The 22,239-nt window shown below is 38.8% G+C and overlaps 1 long non-coding RNA gene and 1 pseudogene across 1 annotated transcript; one reads left to right on the plus strand and one right to left on the minus strand.

Annotated features, from left to right (window-relative positions):
• The first annotated feature begins 1,910 nt into the window (after window positions 1-1,910).
• On the plus strand, window positions 1,911-11,033 carry LOC117968498 (GTPase IMAP family member 9-like; annotated as a pseudogene).
• Window positions 11,034-16,890: 5,857 nt separating this feature from the next.
• LOC117433031 (uncharacterized) lies at window positions 16,891-20,551 on the minus strand. Its single transcript, XR_009320062.1, has 3 exons — window positions 20,255-20,551; window positions 19,370-19,438; window positions 16,891-17,198 (listed from the first exon to the last, which is right to left on the minus strand). It is a non-coding gene; the product is annotated as an uncharacterized LOC117433031 (long non-coding RNA).
• Between the last annotated feature and the right edge of the window lie 1,688 nt (window positions 20,552-22,239).

A 22,239-nucleotide genomic window follows, 5' to 3' on the forward strand; every position in this document is an offset into this window, starting at 1 on the left:
TAACACCTTGAAATTCTCCAATCAGAGACAAGCTAGAGTGATGCAACTCACTCTGCACATACTCAGTTAGTTTTCCTGCCTGCATGAGGAAAATAAATTGCCTGTGATAAAAGCTTAAGATTTTATCCAGTAAAAATCGATTTTTGAGGTAGGTATGTAACTTTTTTCACCAACTTTATTTTTGTGATATATCCCTGAGTTTCCCAGTTAATTATTTTAATCCTATACTCTAAAAACCTTTGTACAAGTCTATTTTCTAGGTATTTTAGGGGCTCCTAAAAAGGGGGGAGCGACTTACACACCAGTGTGACCTATACGCTTTTTCCTGAAATTGTTGTCTCAAAAAGAGGGGGCGGGGGGGCGACTTACAATTTTTGCAAATATTCTTCAGTACACAATAAGGAAGCTTATTATTATTTATTTATTAGCAGATGTCCTTATCCAGGGCAACTTACAATTGTTACAAGATATCACATTATACATTATTTCACATTATACAGATATCACATTATTTTTTACATACAATTACCCATTTATATAGTTGGGTTTTTACTGGAGCACTCTAGGTGAAGTACCTTACTCAAGGGTACAGCAGCAGTGTCCCCCACCTGGGATTGAACCCACGACCCTCCGGTCAAGAGTCCAGATCCCTAACCACTACGCCACACTGGTCACCAGTTGTAGTTCCAGTACTTGCTCTTATTGTATTACTTGTATTGTAACACTTGAAATGTATTTGCTTACGATTGTAAGTCGCCCTGGATAAGGGCGTCTGCTAAGAAATAAATAATAATAATAATAATAATAATAATACTGTTGTATGTGTGCTGAATAGAGACCCCCTTAATAGAAAGGGTCAAGAAAACATCTGACATGAATTGCAATTGATGGATAATGTATCTTTATTACTTTTGTGAATTACTTACAATGACTATAAGGCTGTCAGCATCACTTGCGTCTCATTTAGTCTGAGAGTACTGATCAACTTTTGGATAGATTAAATAAGCTTATTACATTTCATTTTCATTATTATAACTGGGCTGTGCATCCCATGTCAGTTACCACATTACAAAATTAACCTTGTACTGAAAAATCTAAATCAAAGACACTTTATCAATGCAAAGTCTTGTTATGAAAAACAGCTCTATTCAAAGCTGGATATCCTTGTACCCAGGGATACATAGATTGGTTTTAGCTGGTTTGAGTGATCCTCATCGTGATGCAGCACCCCGGGTGAAAGCAACATTTGCTTCAAATTAGCTTTTAAATAACTCAATGTGGGAGGCAAGTGACAATGATTGGTAATTAAGGAGGCTGTGTGGTCCAGTGGTTAAAGAAAAGGGCTTGTAACTAGGAGGTCCCTGGCTCAAATCCCACCTCAGCCACTGACTCATTGTGCGACCCTGAGCAAGTCACTTAACCTCCTTGTGCTCTGTCTTTCGGGTGAGATGTAATTGTAAGTGACTCTGCAGCTGATGCATAGTTCACACACCCTAGTCTCTGTAAGTCGCCTTGGATAAAGGCATCTGCTAAATAAACAATTATTATTATTAATTGCAACTTCTCTGGTTGTGAAATGAACACATTTTTACATTTTTAATAGGATGTTGTGGCAGGGTGGCTGAGTGGTGACGTCAGGCCAGAGCAGGAAGGAAAAAACTGACACCAGGTAAGTACTGCAGTTACGGTGCAAAGGCGTTTTATTTTTTCAATGACAAAAAAAAAACTAACTGAGGTTAGAGAGCTGCAGGTTTATATACAGGTGACCACCTCCCGATTTAGCAACAAATTAATCACTTAATTTGGAAGATGGCCACCTTCTGCACAAGTTTTTTTTTAATTATTCCTGGTAGAGGATGTGTACTCAACCTCGCCTCTGCCAGAACACATTTAAAATAAAAACAAAACAATAACAAAACACACGCTGCACTTTGCCATCATATATAAATACAATAATAAATCATAAAATGGGAGACCCCATTCTAAAAATAAATAAACAATAAATAAACAATATAGTTATACAGCAGGGCTTTCTACCACCCTGCTACAAATGTATTTAATACCAGAAGACAAAAAACAGGTTAAAGGGAAATATTTGCACAGCCCTTGTCTATAAGCTCTCTCAAGGGGCTTGTATCATGGAGTAACTTATCCCGTTTTAACTCAGTGTTTAATCAAAACAGCAGAAACACAGATTGATTGTTGATCTCCTAAGAAGTAAAAGAAAATGACAGATTCTTTGTGTCTCGCAGGGGACCCCTATCCAGCCTCGCCATGGCCACTGTGGGGAATGAGACGCTGGAGATGGCTGCTCTCGGACGACCCTTCCAGCTGGGAATGCTGTATGACTGCCAGAAGGATCGCCTCATTCCAGGTAAGTCTAGTCTTTATCCTACATTCCTAAAAAAGAAGCTTCTGTGGGCATACTCCTATGTAGGTCACTCTGGAGTACGGCATATGTCTAAAGATCCGCTTGTCCTTCTGTGATGAAACTTGCTAAAGGTTACAATGGTAACCTGGGCCAACTGCAGCAAAGACAACATACAAGAACCATCCAGAAAATAAACTGCATTTTGTTACAACATAATTCATAAATACAAAAAAGATACAGACTAGACTAAACTAGAACTAATATAAAGCTCTGGCCAAAGGTTTAGCATCACCTAGAAATTTAGGATTGAGACATAAAAAACACTATAGGAAGATAATTTTGTTCTTTTATTTAATAAATCAAAAAAACTACAAAACGATATTGCAAAAGTCTACTGGGAGCCATAATACTACAGTAGAAGTTCAAGTTAGATTTCAAAATGTCACATTTTTCCATTTTTGTCAGTTTTTCGGTAAGTATAAATATAAAAAGAGAATTTCAACAAAAGCTGCCGGGAAGTACTGTCGCTGCTGATTGCTTGTTTCTACGCGCTTTGAAAAGGGAGTCTCATCTTCCAGAATATCACTTACAATGTGCGCCATCAAAAATAAAAATAAAGTTTCTAAAGAAGATGATTTCAGCAAGCTAAAACACCACACGAACAATTGTCATGTGACTCTTTCTATTTTGGCTTGCTAGCTTGCAATGGGCTGCTGGTCCATGGCGGTGCGGCACTGAGCGCTGGTTTAACATGTTACAGGTGTTATACACTGAGCGCTGGTTTAACATGTTACAGGTGTTATACACTGAGCGCTGGTTTAACATGTTACAGGTGTGATACACTGAGCGCTGGTTTAACATGTTACAGGTGTTACACACTGAGCGCTGGTTTAACATGTTACAGGTGTTACACACTGAGCGCTGGTTTAACATGTTACAGGTGTTACACACTGAGCGCTGGTTTAACATGTTACAGGTGTTATACACTGAGCGCTGGTTTAACATGTTACAGGTGTTATACACTGAGTGCTGGTTTAACATGTTACAGGTGTTACACACTGAGTGCTGGTTTAACATGTTACAGGTGTTACACACTGAGCGCTGGTTTAACATGTTACAGGTGTTACACACTGAGTGCTGGTTTAACATGTTACAGGTGTTACACACTGAGCGCTGGTTTAACATGTTACAGGTGTTACACACTGAGTGCTGGTTTAACATGTTACAGGTGTTATACACTGAGCGCTGGTTTAACATGTTACAGGTGTTACACACTGAGCGCTGGTTTAACATGTTACAGGTGTTACACACTGAGCGCTGGTTTAACATGTTACAGGTGTGATACACTGAGCGCTGGTTAAACATGTTACAGGTGTTACACACTGAGAGCTGGTTTAACATGTTACAGGTGTTACACACTGAGTGCTGGTTTAACATGTTACAGGTGTTATACACTGAGCGCTGGTTTAACATGTTACAGGTGTTACACACTGAGCGCTGGTTTAACATGTTACAGGTGTTATACACTGAGCGCTGGTTTAACATGTTACAGGTGTGATACACTGAGCGCTAGTTAAACATGTTACAGGTGTTACACACTGAGAGCTGGTTTAACATGTTACAGGTGTTACACACTGAGCGCTGGTTTAACATGTTACAGGTGTTACACACTGAGCGCTGGTTTAACATGTTACAGGTGTTATACACTGAGTGCTGGTTTAACATGTTACAGGTGTTACACACTGAGCGCTGGTTTAACATGTTACAGGTGTTACACACTGAGAGCTGGTTTAACATGTTACAGGTGTTACACACTGAGTGCTGGTTTAACATGTTACAGGTGTTACACACTGAGAGCTGGTTTAACATGTTACAGGTGTTACACACTGAGTGCTGGTTTAACATGTTACAGGTGTTATACACTGAGCGCTGGTTTAACATGTTACAGGTGTTACACACTGAGCGCTGGTTTAACATGTTACAGGTGTTATACACTGAGCGCTGGTTTAACATGTTACAGGTGTGATACACTGAGCGCTAGTTAAACATGTTACAGGTGTTACACACTGAGAGCTGGTTTAACATGTTACAGGTGTTACACACTGAGCGCTGGTTTAACATGTTACAGGTGTTACACACTGAGCGCTGGTTTAACATGTTACAGGTGTTATACACTGAGTGCTGGTTTAACATGTTACAGGTGTTACACACTGAGCGCTGGTTTAACATGTTACAGGTGTGATACACTGAGCGCTGGTTAAACATGTTACAGGTGTTACACACCGAGCGCTGGTTTAACATGTTAAGGTGTTACACACTGAGCGCTGGTTTAACATGTTACAGGTGTTACACACTGAGCGCTGGTTTAACATGTTACAGGTGTTATACACTGAGCGCTGGTTTAACATGTTACAGGTGTTATACACTGAGCGCTGGTTTAACATGTTACAGGTGTTACACACTGAGCGCTGGTTTAACATGTTACAGGTGTTACACACTGAGCGCTGGTTTAACATGTTACAGGTGTTACACACTGAGCGCTGGTTTAACATGTTACAGGTGTTACACACTGAGCGCTGGTTTAACATGTTACAGGTGTTACACACTGAGTGCTGGTTTAACATGTTACAGGTGTTACACACCAAGCGCTGGTTTAACATGTTACAGGTGTTATACACTGAGCGCTGGTTTAACATGTTACAGGTGTTATACACTGAACGCTGGTTTAACATGTTACAGGTGTTACACACTGAGCGCTGGTTTAACATGTTACAGGTGTTACACACTGAGCGCTGGTTTAACATGTTACAGGTGTGATACACTGAGCGCTGGTTAAACATGTTACAGGTGTTACACACTGAGAGCTGGTTTAACATGTTACAGGTGTTACACACTGAGTGCTGGTTTAACATGTTACAGGTGTTATACACTGAGCGCTGGTTTAACATGTTACAGGTGTTACACACTGAGCGCTGGTTTAACATGTTACAGGTGTTATACACTGAGCGCTGGTTTAACATGTTACAGGTGTTACACACTGAGTGCTGGTTTAACATGTTACAGGTGTTACACACTGAGCGCTGGTTTAACATGTTACAGGTGTTACACACTGAGTGCTGGTTTAACATGTTACAGGTGTTACACACTGAGCGCTGGTTTAACATGTTACAGGTGTTACACACTGAGCGCTGGTTTAACATGTTACAGGTGTTACACACTGAGCGCTGGTTTAACATGTTACAGGTGTTACACACCAAGCGCTGGTTTAACATGTTACAGGTGTTATACACTGAGCGCTGGTTTAACATGTTACAGGTGTTATACACTGAGCGCTGGTTTAACATGTTACAGGTGTTACACACTGAGCGCTGGTTTAACATGTTACAGGTGTTACACACTGAGCGCTGGTTTAACATGTTACAGGTGTGATACACTGAGCGCTGGTTAAACATGTTACAGGTGTTACACACTGAGAGCTGGTTTAACATGTTACAGGTGTTACACACTGAGTGCTGGTTTAACATGTTACAGGTGTTATACACTGAGCGCTGGTTTAACATGTTACAGGTGTTACACACTGAGCGCTGGTTTAACATGTTACAGGTGTTATACACTGAGCGCTGGTTTAACATGTTACAGGTGTGATACACTGAGCGCTAGTTAAACATGTTACAGGTGTTACACACTGAGAGCTGGTTTAACATGTTACAGGTGTTACACACTGAGCGCTGGTTTAACATGTTACAGGTGTTACACACCGAGCGCTGGTTTAACATGTTAAGGTGTTACACACTGAGCGCTGGTTTAACATGTTACAGGTGTTACACACTGAGCGCTGGTTTAACATGTTACAGGTGTTACACACTGAGCTCTGGTTTAACATGTTACAGGTGTTACACACTGAGCGCTGGTTTAACATGTTACAGGTGTTATACACTGAGCGCTGGTTTAACATGTTACAGGTGTTACACACTGAGCGCTGGTTTAACATGTTACAGGTGTGATACACTGAGCTCTGGTTTAACATATTACAACTAACATTTTAAAATTATTATTATTATTATAATTATTGTTCTTTGCTTTACTTTGATTAATGATTTCTGGGCCTGCTACAGTTACAGGTAGATGGATGCTGTTTGCAGTTATTGTGCTTTTAATTGTTATAAATGATGTTTCCGCAGACCCGGCGTTATGGGTGGGCCTCAGGGGGCCTGGCCCGTCCAGTTTAGGTCCAGTGCCCCCCAGTTTCAGATTTTAAATTGATTCAGTACCCTCAGCTTACAGTTCTAGTGGTAGATGCCCGCTGGAATGTCTCAGTACCAGCTGTGAATCAAATTTAAAATCAATCCGCTAGTGCTGGCTTTTTCATTTTGACTTGCTGTATTTTTAAGCGTAGTTCACTATTGGACAGTAAATACTAAACAAAGACACAATTGGTTCAATTTTATTATCCACCAAAACCAGCCAATCATGCTTTGCATCGACGAAAGCAGCCAATCCTGTACATGCAACTGCCGAGAGCCAATCACAGACTGTCAGTTCAACTGGAGCACACGCAGCATCTTTCAACAACAACAAAGGGAGACGCAGACAGTTCAGTAATATTGCTCCGTTCAAATGTAGATTCAGGAGAGAAAGGCTTTGGCTGAAGGTAGAAACATGGAGTTAGGAGGCATTTTAGAGTGGCATTTAATGAGAGATTGTATGGGTAGTTCAGACTCCATCGTACACGGACTGTCCAGTAATTGCTCCGTTCATTTCTCAGTCAATGTCCAGATTATAAATAGGGGTCTAAAACCCTAAAGAATAAAAAATAAAACATTTAAAATAATGTAATAAAACAACGGTAAAATATTTTTTTTAATGTCGATGATGGCTCTACCGTGTGATAGTTGACCTTGACTTTCGTTAGTGACCTCGCTTTAGACTCCGGGACGCATAACTCCCGTCGCGGTCAACTATCACACGTAGAGCCATCATCGAGGGGCACTATCGCTTAAAAAAATAAATAAATAAACTCTGAGAAATCATTAATCAAAGTACTTATCTGCGCCTGTGATGACGCCTCTCCCATTCCCTGACTGTCTTTCTCTCTGTAGTAGTGCTTGTAAGGATAACCGAGATCACTTCAGTCTGTGTTGACTTGACTTTCCTTGGCACATGTGACTTAGCATCGGTATTCTGTTTACAACCCAGCTGATAAGGGAATGGTCACAATCCACTTGAAGTTGTACAAAGAGCATTTCAATGTAAAGTGGAGCGATCAAAAAAGAAGCCAAGTTAGAAGCAACAATTGTGTGAAAGTTGGGCCACAGCACCTTTCCAAGTGTGCCTATTTGCTTGATGCTTGACAAGGTTACCCCAATTGCTTCTCCTAACTTGGGCTTTTGTGTTTGATAACACCCCTTTAAACGGCTGTTGCGTTTTTCTAAAAAAAATTTTACATTGCCAATGTTTTTGCGTAATGGACCGATAAATCATCAGTTTATCTCCTGTCTATCTAATAATCAAATGAATCTGCTACAAAGGAGATTAAATATACATTTTCACAACAAGCAGGATTTGCTATATATGGGAACCATATTGATGATGATTATTAATACAGCTATTTGTCTGGCCTGAGTTCCAATACTATTTGTCATGATAGATTGGAAATAAGTAATGCTAATTACTATATAACATTATTTTAGTTCTGCTATATCATTTTTAGAATATTTAAAACGGCTCTCTTATATAACCACCAAAATGAAATGTTAAATTGTTCTAACTAAACCAAAAATAAAACGTTTATAGCTACAGATCAGATCGTGACCAGGTATCAGATTTTGTCAAGGTAGCAAAATTTGACACTTACACATGTTATATTTTGCTGTAGGATATTTTGACGGAGTAGGGAGAATTGACGTCACACCGGTAAAGCACATTGAGGCTTGTAGATTCTTGAACTCCTAATTCCACTACTTTAGAGTCTACTTTTGTTTCATCATGTGAACCTGTATCAGCATAATATAGCCACTATAAAATTCACTTTTTTTTTTTTTTTACATTTACTCTTTATAAAATGCAATATATATGAAAGGTAATGCAGGTTCACAACAATATGAATATATGCCTTTTTAAAGTATTTGTAATGAAAGTATGTCTCAAATATATAAACCCTGGGGCTTCATACATATCTTTATCTACTCCTGTTAAGATTGTTATTATTTCAATTATTTGTTCACATTTAGAGAAGAGTAAAAACCAATGCAACACAGTAACCCTTGTTTTAAATGATCTCCAATATACCTGTATTCTCTTATTTTGTTAATTGTTCATTCTTGTATGTGTAAAATACATAACACTGGTGCTATCAGTGTATTTCAGCATTTTTACAAATTCATCCTGAGTGAAGTCCTGCTGTGTCTTCACTCTGCTTGGAAAATTATAAGAACATAAGAAAGTTTACAAATGAGAGGAGTCCATTCAGCCCATCTTGCTCATTTGGTTGTTAGTAGCTTATTGATCCCAGAATCTCATCAAGCAGCTTCTTGAAGGATCCCGGGGTGTCAGTTTCAACAACATTACTGGGAAGTTTGTTCCAGACCCTCACAATTCTCTGTGTAAAAAAAGTGCCTCCTATTTTCTGAATGCCCCTTTATCTAATCTCCATTTGTGACCCCTGGTCCTTGTACTTTTTTCAGGTCAAAGAAGTCCCCTGGGTCGACATTGTCTATACCTTTTAGGATTTTGAATGTTTGAATCAGATCGCTGCGTAGTCTTCTTTGTTCAAGACTGAACAGATTCAATTGTTTTAACCTGTCTGCATACAACATGCCTTTTAAACCAGGGATGATTCTGGTTGCTCTTCTTTGCACTCTTTCTAGAGCAGCAATATCCTTTTTGTAACGAGGTGACCAGAACTGAACACAATATTGTAGGTGAGGTCTTACTAATGCATTGTAAAGTTTTAACATTACTTCCCTTGATTTAAATTCAACACTTCTCACAATATATCCGAGCATCTTGTTGGCCTTTTTTATAGCTTCCCCACATTGTCTAGACGAAGACATTTCTGAGTCAACATAAACTCCTAGGTCTTTTTCATAGTCTCTTTCTTCAATTTCAGTATCTCCCATATGATATTTATAATGCACATTTTTATTGCCCACATGCAATACTTTACACTTTATTAAATTTCATTTGCCATGTGTCTGCCCAGTTCTGAATGCTGTCTAGATAATTTTGAATGACCTTTGCTGCTGCAACAGTGTTTGCCACTCCTCCTATTTATGTGTTGTCTGCAAATTTAATGAGTTTGCTTACTATACCAGAATCTAAATCATTAATGTAGATTAGTAATAACTGCTAAATAAACAGCAGCCAGAAACACATAGGACACAGGAAATATTGAAGCTAATATTTTAAATTTTGCCATCTGTTTTAGTCATTGGCTTTTTTTTTTAACTTGACCTATATGTACTGTGGCTTTTTGTAATGTTTGTTTTATTTGTTTATTTAGCAGGAGATAAACAAAACACCCAGAGAAGAACAATAAAGGACTCTATACCAGTAAGTGAAATATTCTTACTCCCATTTGGATCATTCATCATACGAAGATACAGATTTAAAACTTAAAAATGAACTTTACTCCATCTTTCCACTTTGTTGTGCAGCAGTATACTGATTTTTGGTGATGAAGAAATAAACTTTTTCTTTTTCTGCAGTGGCTGCAAACCGTGTCAGTTTAATGAGGATCGTGCTGGTTGGGAAGACTGGAGTCGGCAAGAGTGCAGCAGGAAATGTCATCCTGAGAGAGAAACACTTCTTCAAAACCGCTTTCAGAGACTCCTCTGTAACAAAGCGCTGTTTAAATGGAGTAGCTGAATATTCTGGGAGACGCATTACTGTGGTCGACACGCCAGGTTTGTTTGACACAGAGCTGAGCAACAATGAAGTTACTAAAGAGATTGTGAAATGCATTGAGATGTCTGCCCCGGGACCCCATGCTTTCCTCCTGGTGATTAGGCTGGGTCGTTTCACTGAGGAAGAGAAGGAAACCGTCAAAATAATCTAGAAGGTTTTTGGTGAAGAAGCTCAGAAGTACATGATGGTATTTTTCACTCACGGGGATGATCTGGATGAAGATCAAACAATTGAGGATTTTGTTAACAATGCCGGCAAGGACCTCAAGCAGCTGGTTGAGTCCTGTGGTAACAGGTACCATGTGATTGATGGAAGAAACACGAAGGATCAGGATCAGATCGAACAACTCCTGAAGAAAGTAGACGCCATGGTGATGGAAAGTGGTGGCGATTTCTTTTCCAACGAGTTGTTCAAGATGATGGAGAAAATAATCCAGGATGAAAAGAGATTGCAGGAGGAGCATAAAGTTGAGGCGGAACTTCGAAGAGAAATAAAGAAATTGAGGGAAGAGAATTCTAAACTTATTCAAGAAAAGCTAAGGAAACCCGACTGCTGTATATTATAGTGTGTAATTTAAAGGAATGAAATGGCCTTTCTCACTCTTACACAACTCTTATACAGTCCTCATCTTAATATAAATCAATAGCAACATATTATTTGAACAGTTAGAAGGTAGGCACAATGTGCTCACATTTCTGTTAAAATGCCTTAATTCAACAGACTTATAATTTTGTTAACAAAAGTGAAGCCTTACAGAGTACCTCATTTAAGGTTCCACTATCTCCATATTGATTTCATTACTATGTAGAAGCTTCTAATGTTCAGTGCTTTATTTATATGGCATTTGATTTTGGCTGTCTGAGACCACACTGAGTTATTGTATTGCGAGATCTGAATTTGCTGTCTTGCATTCAGCTGTGTATAGTAAGTAAATAAATATAAATTGTTGCAATATGAAACGTTTGTCTATTTTCTTTTACTTAAGATGGTATCAGGATATGGATAACAAGCGTTTTCTATTACCTTCCACAAGACCAAGGCAAGCCTGTGAAAGCTACGGAGAGGAGATAGACTATGGTGTGTGAAGGCTGTTTGGACTTTGTATTGAAATGTGTGTTGGCAGTGTTACCCAGCAGCTCCTCCCCTATTTATAAATAACCTTGTGGAAAATTTAAGCTCTCTTAACCATTCTGTATTTAAGGAAAGTTGCATACACTCGCTGCTTGATGAGCTGGAGTATACAATGAATAAAAGGTTATTTAGAGAATGCACAGGGTCCGTGTTAATAGTTGCTGCACTGCAAGGCCACAGTGTTTGATGCTGGTGTGGATATTGTGGTAAAACCCTGGATCATTATAGTAAGGTATTGTTTATACATAATGGGGCTCCTGTCTTGAAGGTATCCAAATACATGTTTACTTGTCTCGAGATAGCTTAAGGATTTATGTTGCAATTACTTTAACTTTTATCTCCACAAAATATTAAACCAAAAAGACAAACACTGATCAGAACAAAAGGTACAAAACTAAAGGCGAACTTGTTTGATGTGTGCACTACTCCAGCCTTACAAGGAAGCCTCACTTCAGGAACGCTGTCCTACACACGACATTATAGACCTTTAGTCTCAAACTCATTGGCTTTTTTTTCTTTTCTTTCCCGTGTTATCTCTGGGTTCCTTTCTCCTTCAGTGGTAAAGTGCTCTGCTGCTGTTCAGTTGCCACAACCCACTCAGCTGTTAGATACTTTTCTATACATGTGACCAGGCTCAATTTGTCAATCAATTAATCAATTGAGCCTGACCAACAATCTGATCATGCTTTAACCCCATCCATGCCTGTAACGGGAGATCTGTACTGACTGTCTGGCGCATGCATGGTGCTGCAGGACGAGGGCAGCATCTTTTGTTATTTACTATTGGACAACAGTGCCCTCTGTTGGCAAAAATAAGTGTGCCTGAGCGGCATTACAAATAAAGTTCTGTCTCCTGTGTGCCAGTGAATGGTCCACCACCCTTCCACAATGCCAAATTAAAAAAAGATCTATATTAACAAACATTACTAACAAAACCCAAACAAAAACAAAACAAAGGCCACACCTTGATAATGGTGGGGGAATCAAACACGAACCTCAATTGCAGATTGTGAGAATGAAGTGTTCCCCAAAACACTGAAAACACTGATCTACACACTGGGTGTTAAAAGATCCACCAGCAACATCTTTTGGGAGAACGCATTGGCATGATTCACGATGCTATTCAAATGGTTACATTTAGAAATACTCAGAGAATCTAAATTAATTCAATAGTAAATGTTTCACATAGCAATCTTTCTGACTGAGACATTGAGAAAGACTTTCAGTAGAAACATTTCTCATTGAATGTACCAGGTTTCTTTTAGTATTTCTGTATTTTTTGTTTGATCGTTTAGGATGTTTTAATTCAAAATGATCTAGACAGCATTCAGAACTGGACAGAGACACATGGCAAATGACATTTAATAGAGAAAAGTGTAAAGTATTGCACGCAGGCAATAGAAATGTGCATTATAAATATCATCTGGGAGATACTGAAATAGAAGAAGGGATCTATGAAAAAGACCTAGGAGTTTATGTTGTCTCGGAAATGTCTTCATCTAGACAATGTGGGGAAGCTATAAAAAAGGCCAACAAGATGCTCAGATATATTGTGAGAAGTGTTGAATTTAAATCAAGGGAAGTAATGTTAAAACTTTACAATGCATTAGTAAGACCTCACCTAAAATATTGTGTTCAGTTCTGGTCACCTCGTTACAAAAAGGATATTGCTGCTCTAGAAAGAGTGCAAAGAAGAGCAACCAGAATTATCCCGGGTTTAAAGGCATGTTGTATGCAGACAGGCTAAAAGAATTGAATCTATTCAGTTTTGAACAAAGAAAACTACGTGGTGATCAGATTCAAGCATTTAAAATCCTAAAAGGTATAGACAATGTCGACACAGGGGACTTTTCTGACCTGAAAAAAAAAACAAGGACCAGGGGTCAAATGGAGATTAGATAAAGGGGCATTCAGAACAGAAAATAGGAGGCACTTTTTTACACAGAGAATTGTGAGGGTCTGGAACTAACTCCCCAGTAATGTTGTTGAAGCTGACACCCTGAGATCCTCAAGAAGCTGCTTGATGAGATTCTGGGATTAATAAGCTACTAACAACCAAACGAGCAAGATGGGGTGAATGGCCTCCTCTCGTTTGTAAACTTTCTTATGTTCTTCTTATGTTCTTAATAATCGTTATTAATAAATATACATGTATTACTGAATTTATTTAACATTAAAATATCTGCGAGTGCAGCAATGAATTAAGGACACAATGGGATAATTAACAGAAGTAATTGAATATTTCTCACAGCAGTGTACAGTGCAATACAGGATTTGAAACAGATGTATGACATCAAACAAATCATATACAGAATTTAATGGAAAGATTCCCTGCACTCTGATTGGCTGAGCCAGAGGGATCTATACTCCCTAGTATCTGTCCTAAGAATGTTTGAAACCGCATCACAAAAACAAATCAAACAATATCACTCCACCAGTTTGATTTGAAACAGTATGTCGTACAAAGTGACTTTCAGTCCTTAACATGCCAATTGAAGAAAGGGTAAGTCAAAACTTCCCGGAAAATAACACGAGCACCTCGGAGATGGCTAGGACACTACTGTAAGTAGTACAGACAGGAGAACCGTCAGACAAATTGAAAAACCTTCTACTCTAGCAGGGTGGTCACACATATTTGTAGATTTAAACAGAAAAAAACTCGAAATGGAATTTATTAATCAGTTTTATCCTAACTTAAAGATACCTTTAACAAAAACTTAAAACAAGTTTTTTTAAAAAAAACTATAAATAAGCCTTTTAATAAGCAATATTCTCATTATTATTTAACCAGAAGTCCGTCTTTGAATTAATGTGCACGCTGAACTAACTGAGTTTCAATATTAAATCGACATACCAATTCAAATAGAAAAGCGAACGTGTGCTGCATTGTTTTGTTAGATTATTAAATCGCTGACTTAATTGTACAATCGGTGCCTCTGAAACTGCCTGTGGAAAATGGAAGGCACCGCTTGAGCAGCTGCCCCAGTGCACTGAGACCGTACTGCAATAAAACGCGCAGGAGTTATTTAAAAGGGTAATGTTTGATTCACAACACATCAAAATGAGAACAGTACCCCCGTGATCCAAAGTGCCCAATGGAGAATTATAGAATGAAATGTATGATGAATCCGCTATCTTTATCCACGCACCAGGCTAGATCCAAGCAATGTGAGCGTTACAAGTATCTGGTATCCTAGCGCCTTTACTGGTCTAGTTTTCTGTATTTTCGGTCACCTGAACAGTCTTCAATTGAACAGGCTACGACGTTGCCTGGCGGTGATACAGCGGCTGTTCTTTTCTCTGAAAAGCTGGCCTTTGATGCCACCTAGTGGTCATGCAACACAATTACAGTCAAAATTCCAGTAACTCATCACAGACATAACACGGTGAAAATAGTGTTTTACAGCCATGGCCTGGAGTACCTCGAATTGTACAGAAATACTAAAAGAAACGTAAGAATTTCAATGACAGGTTTCGGTTTCAACCAGGAATTACATACTTGTTTTTAAGCACACATAGTTTTCCAGGGAACGTAGGACAGCACATACAGACACCTTCTGTGAAAAAACAAAAAGCAGGCAAATAGGTCCACAAGGTTTTACTTGACTACTGTTTACTGTCGTCTTATTTCATAAGGTACAAGGTCTCAAAGAGGGGTGAGTTCCGGACCATTCTGGACAACACACCTGCTGCACTTTTTCACTGTCAATGCCATCAGCAACCCATTTACACATTTGTGTCCTACATATGGCAGGTATTCACACATGTTTCCAAACCCTTGTTCCTTCAGCTAATCTGTAGATTGCTATGAATGCACATAATGATGCAATGATGCCAAATCTAGGAAGGATAGATAAATTATCCCACTAAACCACTCTTAAATTGTAACTGAAGCTGTGATCCTTCACAGTATATGGATCAGATAAAGAAAGCACATTCCCAAATGTTTTCATGTGCCACCTGCTGCCCATTGTAAGGAACTGCACCTGTAAATGTGTCTCACCAAGGTGCTGTAGCACTGATACCTCTGCACCTGTATAACGTGTCTCTCCGAGGTGCTGTAGCGCCGATACCTCTGCACCTGTATAACGTGTCCCTCCAAGGTGCTGTAGCACTGATACCTCTGCACCTGTATAACGTGTCTCTCCAATGTGCTGTAGCACTGATACCTCTGCACCTGTATAACGTGTCTCTCCAAGGTGCTGTAGCGCTGATACCTCTGCACCTGTATAACGTGTCTCTCCAATGTGCTGTAGCGCTGATACCTCTGCACCTGTATAACGTGTCTCTCCATGGTGCTGTAGCACTGATACCTCTGCACCTGTATAACGTGTCTCTCCAAGGTGCTGTAGCGCTGATACCTCTGCACCTGTATAACGTGTCTCTCCAAGGTGCTGTAGTGCTGATACCTCTGCACCTGTATAACGTGTCTCTCCAAGGTGCTGTAGCGCTGATACCTCTGCACCTGTATAACGTGTCTCTCCAAGGTGCTGTAGCACTGATACCTCTGCACCTGTATAACGTGTCTCTCCAAGGTGATGTAGCACTGATACCTCTGCACCTGTATAACGTGTCTCTCCAAGGTGATGTAGCACTGATACCTCTGCCACTGCTTTCAGAATCAACAACTTGGAAATTAAATTACATCAGAATTGTTACTATTGTTTTTATTTATTTAGTGTTTTATCTGTATGTTGGAACATGTGAGAGGAACAAGGCTAATGAAACCTGCGGACTGGATTCAGTTACTGACTGTTGATTTGCCTTATTAATTTGTCTTATTTGCCTTATATGTTCTCAGTAGGTTAGCAACGTATCAATTTATCAGCAGATTTTACAAGCCCTACTAATTATTGATTTTAATTTTATTATTACATTTTGAAAAAAAAAAAAAAAAAATTCTCATATCTTGTTTTCACAGCTCAACGTTTTTTAAATGTAAAGTTCCATTACTAATCTCGACTCATTTAACATAACGCCATAGTATTGATTCACCTGCTATAGCACTGTCAATATCACAGCATGGGACTGATTCACCTACTATAGCACACCATGTGACTGATTCACCTGCTATAGCACTGTCAGGCACAGCATGGGACTGATTCACCTGCTATAGTACTGTCAATAGCACAGCATGGGACTGATTCACCTGCTATAGTACTGTCAATAGAACAGCATGGGACTGATTCACCTGCTATAGTACTGTCAATAGAACAGCATGGGACTGATTCACCTGCTATAGCACTGTGATTGCATTTTAGATTGACGAATAAAGATAATTTAGGTCCTGAGATATAACCTTGCTTAAATGAGTTTTAAATAATTGTGGTTTGTGTCAAAAGAGCCATCTTAGGAACATAGAGAATATGTTGTAACTCTAAAATCATCCAACAAGAGTTATTATACAGTGGAGGTGGGCATACATCTGTAAATTTGTCATTTTTGTCCTAGATAAATCGTGTAAGGTAAAAACTTTACTCCCGTTATAAAGTGGTCCACATTACATTTTATTTGGAAATCAAAAGCAGGACAGCATTTCTGTACAGATTACACAAAACAAAATAATACTCAATTGGAATATATACAGCACAATACATATCACAGTATGAAACCTCAAGAATCAAATCTACATGGACTAAATCTTCTCCGTTGACAGGAGGGGTCCGACGTCAGTCTCCCAACCGCTCAAACCTTAAAGGTGTAGAGTTACAATATAAATGTAAGACATCATTACAACGTCTGGTTCTTGCACCCGTCTCTCCTTTTCTCGCTTCTGCTTCACTTCCAGACACTGTGAAAAAATAATAATAATAATAATTCTCACCCACAACAAATTATTAATTTTACAGTGCCTTGCGAAAGTATTCGGCCCCCTTGAACTTTGCGACCTTTTGCCACATTTCAGGCTTCAAACATAAAGATATGAAACTGTAATTTTTTGTGAAGAATCAACAACAAGTGGGACACAATCATGAAGTGGAACGAAATTTATTGGATATTTCAAACTTTTTTAACAAATAAAAAACTGAAAAATTGGGCGTGCAAAATTATTCAGCCCCCTTAAGTTAATACTTTGTAGCGCCACCTTTTGCTGCGATTACAGCTGTAAGTCGCTTGGGGTATGTCTCTATCAGTTTTGCACATCGAGAGACTGAAATTTTTGCCCATTCCTCCTTGCAAAACAGCTCGAGCTCAGTGAGGTTGGATGGAGAGCATTTGTGAACAGCAGTTTTCAGTTCTTTCCACAGATTCTCGATTGGATTCAGGTCTGGACTTTGACTTGGCCATTCTAACACCTGGATATGTTTATTTGTGAACCATTCCATTGTAGATTTTGCTTTATGTTTTGGATCATTGTCTTGTTGGAAGACAAATCTCCGTCCCAGTCTCAGGTCTTTTGCAGACTCCATCAGGTTTTCTTCCAGAATGGTCCTGTATTTGGCTCCATCCATCTTCCCATCAATTTTAACCATCTTCCCTGTCCCTGCTGAAGAAAAGCAGGCCCAAACCATGATGCTGCCACCACCATGTTTGACAGTGGGGATGGTGTGTTCAGGGTGATGAGCTGTGTTGCTTTTACGCCAAACATAACGTTTTGCATTGTTGCCAAAAAGTTCGATTTTGGTTTCATCTGACCAGAGCACCTTCTTCCACATGTTTGGTGTGTCTCCCAGGTGGCTTGTGGCAAACTGTAAACAACACTTTTTATGGATATCTTTAAGAAATGGCTTTCTTCTTGCCACTCTTCCATAAAGGCCAGATTTGTGCAGTATACGACTGATTGTTGTCCTATGGACAGAGTCTCCCACCTCAGCTGTAGATCTCTGCAGTTCATCCAGAGTGATCATGGGCCTCTTGGCTGCATCTCTGATCAGTCTTCTCCTTGTATGAGCTGAAAGTTTAGAGGGACGGCCAGGTCTTGGTAGATTTGCAGTGGTCTGATACTCCTTCCATTTCAATATTATCGCTTGCACAGTGCTCCTTGGGATGTTTAAAGCTTGGGAAATCTTTTTGTATCCAAATCCGGCTTTAAACTTCTCCACAACAGTATCTCGGACCTGCCTGGTGTGTTCCTTGTTCTTCATGATGCTCTCTGCGCTTTAAACGGACCTCTGAGACTATCACAGTGCAGGTGCATTTATACGGAGACTTGATTACACACAGGTGGATTCTATTTATCATCATTAGTCATTTAGGTCAACATTGGATCATTCAGAGATCCTCACTGAACTTCTGGAGAGTTTGCTGCACTGAAAGTAAAGGGGCTGAATAATTTTGCACGCCCAATTTTTCAGTTTTTTATTTGTTAAAAAAGTTTGAAATATCCAATAAATTTCGTTCCACTTCATGATTGTGTCCCACTTGTTGTTGATTCTTCACAAAAAATTACAGTTTCATATCTTTATGTTTGAAGCCTGAAATGTGGCAAAAGGTCGCAAAGTTCAAGGGGGCCGAATACTTTCGCAAGGCACTGTACCATACGTTCAACTCGTTATATAAGAGTAGAATGTATATGCAAATTCGGGGCGTGTAACGATTCATTGCGTATCGATGAATCCGTCTTTATACAGGTATCGTTTGTATCAGGATACACAATCACACCCAACCAGAAAATCATCCACAACCCTAGCACCATGCTACCTAAATACAGTCCTGGCGGACCTAGTTGGAGACAAGCCGACATAAAAATAATAACATTCGGATACATTTATTCAAATAAGGCACTAAGATAACCGATAAAAACACAGACAGAAAACAACAACCAATAAACGATAGAACACGCGCGCACCCAGTCCAGAGGCCACGCCCCCTACCTGTTGCTGTCGCAGCCTGCAGTTCTCATCAGTCTCTCAGCGTCTTGCCTGAACGTGCAGTTACAATATGTTGTAAATGTCCCTTTCACAAGTATGTCACTTTACACGTCAAAAACAAATGTAATTGGCACTTAATGGGTTAACTCACAGTCCGGACGTTCCCATTCCACGCTGCTCACTAGCACGTCCTTCAGTTCCACTTCGCCCTTTTCCTTTGCTGAGATATATATATAAAAAAATATATATTAAAGAATAAAAATGTCATTTCTAATTTGTTTTTAAAAAATAAATAAATAAAATAAAATAAAAATTTAAGTTTTTAAAAAAAGCTAATGTTCGTGGTTAATTTTGTTCAACACGAACACTGTGCGTGGGCTCATTTCTAACTGCTCAGCTTCACGTTAAAGCTGGTTTGAAAAAGGTAGGTGATATGGTTGCTAATATAATAATATCATGAAGCTTGCTCATTCATCGCAGTTTGATAAACGCCTATGCGGGATATTCTATTGACTATTTATAGAATTCACCGGTGGAAACAGATATTCTGCTGTCGGCTTACTAGAGCGACTTAAACAAACAATCAAAACACAGCAGCATTTGTTATCATGCTATTCCGATTATGTATTCATTCTCCCTGAAGGTATGGGTGTGGGTTGTGGGTTTAGATTAGATCTATAAATGTATGAAAAGTTAAAGTTATGATTTTCAGAATGTTTGTATTATAAGATTGCACGTATGCTATGAAACAGACACGCACGCACGCACGCACACACACACACACACCGCACGCACGCACACACATATATATATATATATATATATATATATATATATATATATATATATATATATATATATATATATATAGAGGCTATATACACCTTTGCCTAAAAATGGCCGTTCACAAATCGAAAGTAAACTTTCATATCTTGCGCATTTGCTATATTTAGACAACCAAACACGATTTATTTAAGAATATGTCTTGTTTTGCCCACAAATACTCTTCATAGAAAATATACAAATAAATACTTACACAGACCCGTCGCTGTGGCTCCCATCACTATCGTATTTCGCTTCTGAAAATGTTACTGACTCTCTCTCTCTTGCTTCGATATTCTTTATGCATGAACAGGTTTTGTTTGTGTGATACCTTTTATATAGGATTAGCTAAAATGGGTATAAAACACATATACACACTGGCTTTCTAGACCAAAAGAAAGCGTAGCCTATTCTTTGAAGTGGAAGCTTAACTTCAGGCAAGAAATTCCTCAGAAAAACCGTGCGCCCGCCCTTGGAGGTGATCCAAACCGTAAAACCAGATATCACACAATGACATCATGTGCTTGTGTGTATTTATTAACTCAATATGCGATATTTGAACGTGTTTCATTTTAATAATGCGAAGTTACTTGGCTTAACCGCTTAAAAAAACACAAACTCGCCACAGAATCCTATAGTTCTCATTACGCTATTGATAATTAGGCTGCCACAAGTGTTCGTTCCAAATTGTATTTTATTTCTGTGTGTTTATTTAGAAAAAAAAGCTTCACAGAGACTAAGATTTAGATAACAATACTTATTTTCTTCTTAGACGTATTCATTGTAACGAATAATGTACAGGTTATTTGGAAGGGGACTTGTGGGGAGTAATACCCTACATTTAAACATGTCATTTATAACAAACTTGCAATATAAAGTGACAATCGTTCTCTTGTTAAATTATCTATCTATCTTTTAAAGAAAGTGAACTGTTTTTGTGTCTGGCGTCTTTGACGCAGGGGGTCTAAAAGTGCTTAATAAATAATTTCCTTCCTCATGATCATGGACTATAATAATAGCCTATCCCTCTGTGAAACAATCTGATTGTCATATTTAAACAACACTTTAAAATAATGACCGCAAATTCCAAACGAATTCCAGCAGAATCCCACAAAAATCCCACCTGAATATCTTCTGCACTTCCTTGGAGTTCTGAACTCATTCATTTTCAATTCTGTTAAGTCATGTGGGTTTAATTACACGTATTCATTCTATGTTTCTTTGGAACATATTGTGCTGATCACATGTATAAGGCAGAATTATATATATCTTTATTTTTATATAGCGACTTTCATAGTGGACCACCATCACAAAGAGCTTTACAGAGGTAGGCTGTGAACTGCGCGTTATACGCAGAGTCACTTCCAATAGGACGTTTATTTAACACCTCATCCGCAGGATGGAGCACAAGGAGGTGAAGTGACTTGCTCAGGGTCACACACAGTGAGTCAGTCAGTGGCAGAGGTACATTAATTATACATGAATTAAAATATGAAAATGTTGCATGGTTTTGCACACCTCAGCTCTTCTGACTATCATTGTCACGTATGTTACTGTTTTTTTAAAAAAGAAATAAGCAGAAGCCTGTCGCTCTTCTGGAAAAATAAACTGAAAGCGCAACGACAAAGGTGAAGAACATCTGAATTATTGTTCCAGGCTGTCAGTTGTATGCTGGCAGAGAAGCATTTCAGCTAATTGCTGTTTAAAAAAAAAAGCTATGACGCAGAATACCACTAAATACATGAACATACTTGTATGTATATATTCTTTATCCATCTAGGCGTGTCTGACAGCCTCTTGCCACTCTTCTCTAATATTGTTTTCATCTGAAATCCCCTTTGCGCGTTTCAGGTGCATCAGGTTTCTCACTAAACTTGAAAATATTAGTGTGGCGCTTACAGCCAGGTACTGTCTGGCCAGAAGTGTTGCAGCCCCCTATAGCATTAACTGATTCTGCTTCATAAGAATGAAAGCTGCTAAATAATGTTACCTTGTTAACATATTGAATTGCACACCGCTTTGGAGTTTTCCATACACTTAACGAAAAACTCACTAGAAATATTTCGAGATCTAACATGAAATACTGCTGTACTACTATTATGGCTTCCGGAAGACTTTGTTTCGCGATATCATTTTGTAGTTTCTTTGATTACATCATGATGTTAAATAAAATATCAAAATAATGTTCATATATATATA

This window comes from Acipenser ruthenus, chromosome 52 (genome assembly GCF_902713425.1).
Source record: "Acipenser ruthenus chromosome 52, fAciRut3.2 maternal haplotype, whole genome shotgun sequence".
Classification (NCBI taxonomy): Eukaryota; Metazoa; Chordata; class Actinopteri; order Acipenseriformes; family Acipenseridae; genus Acipenser; species Acipenser ruthenus.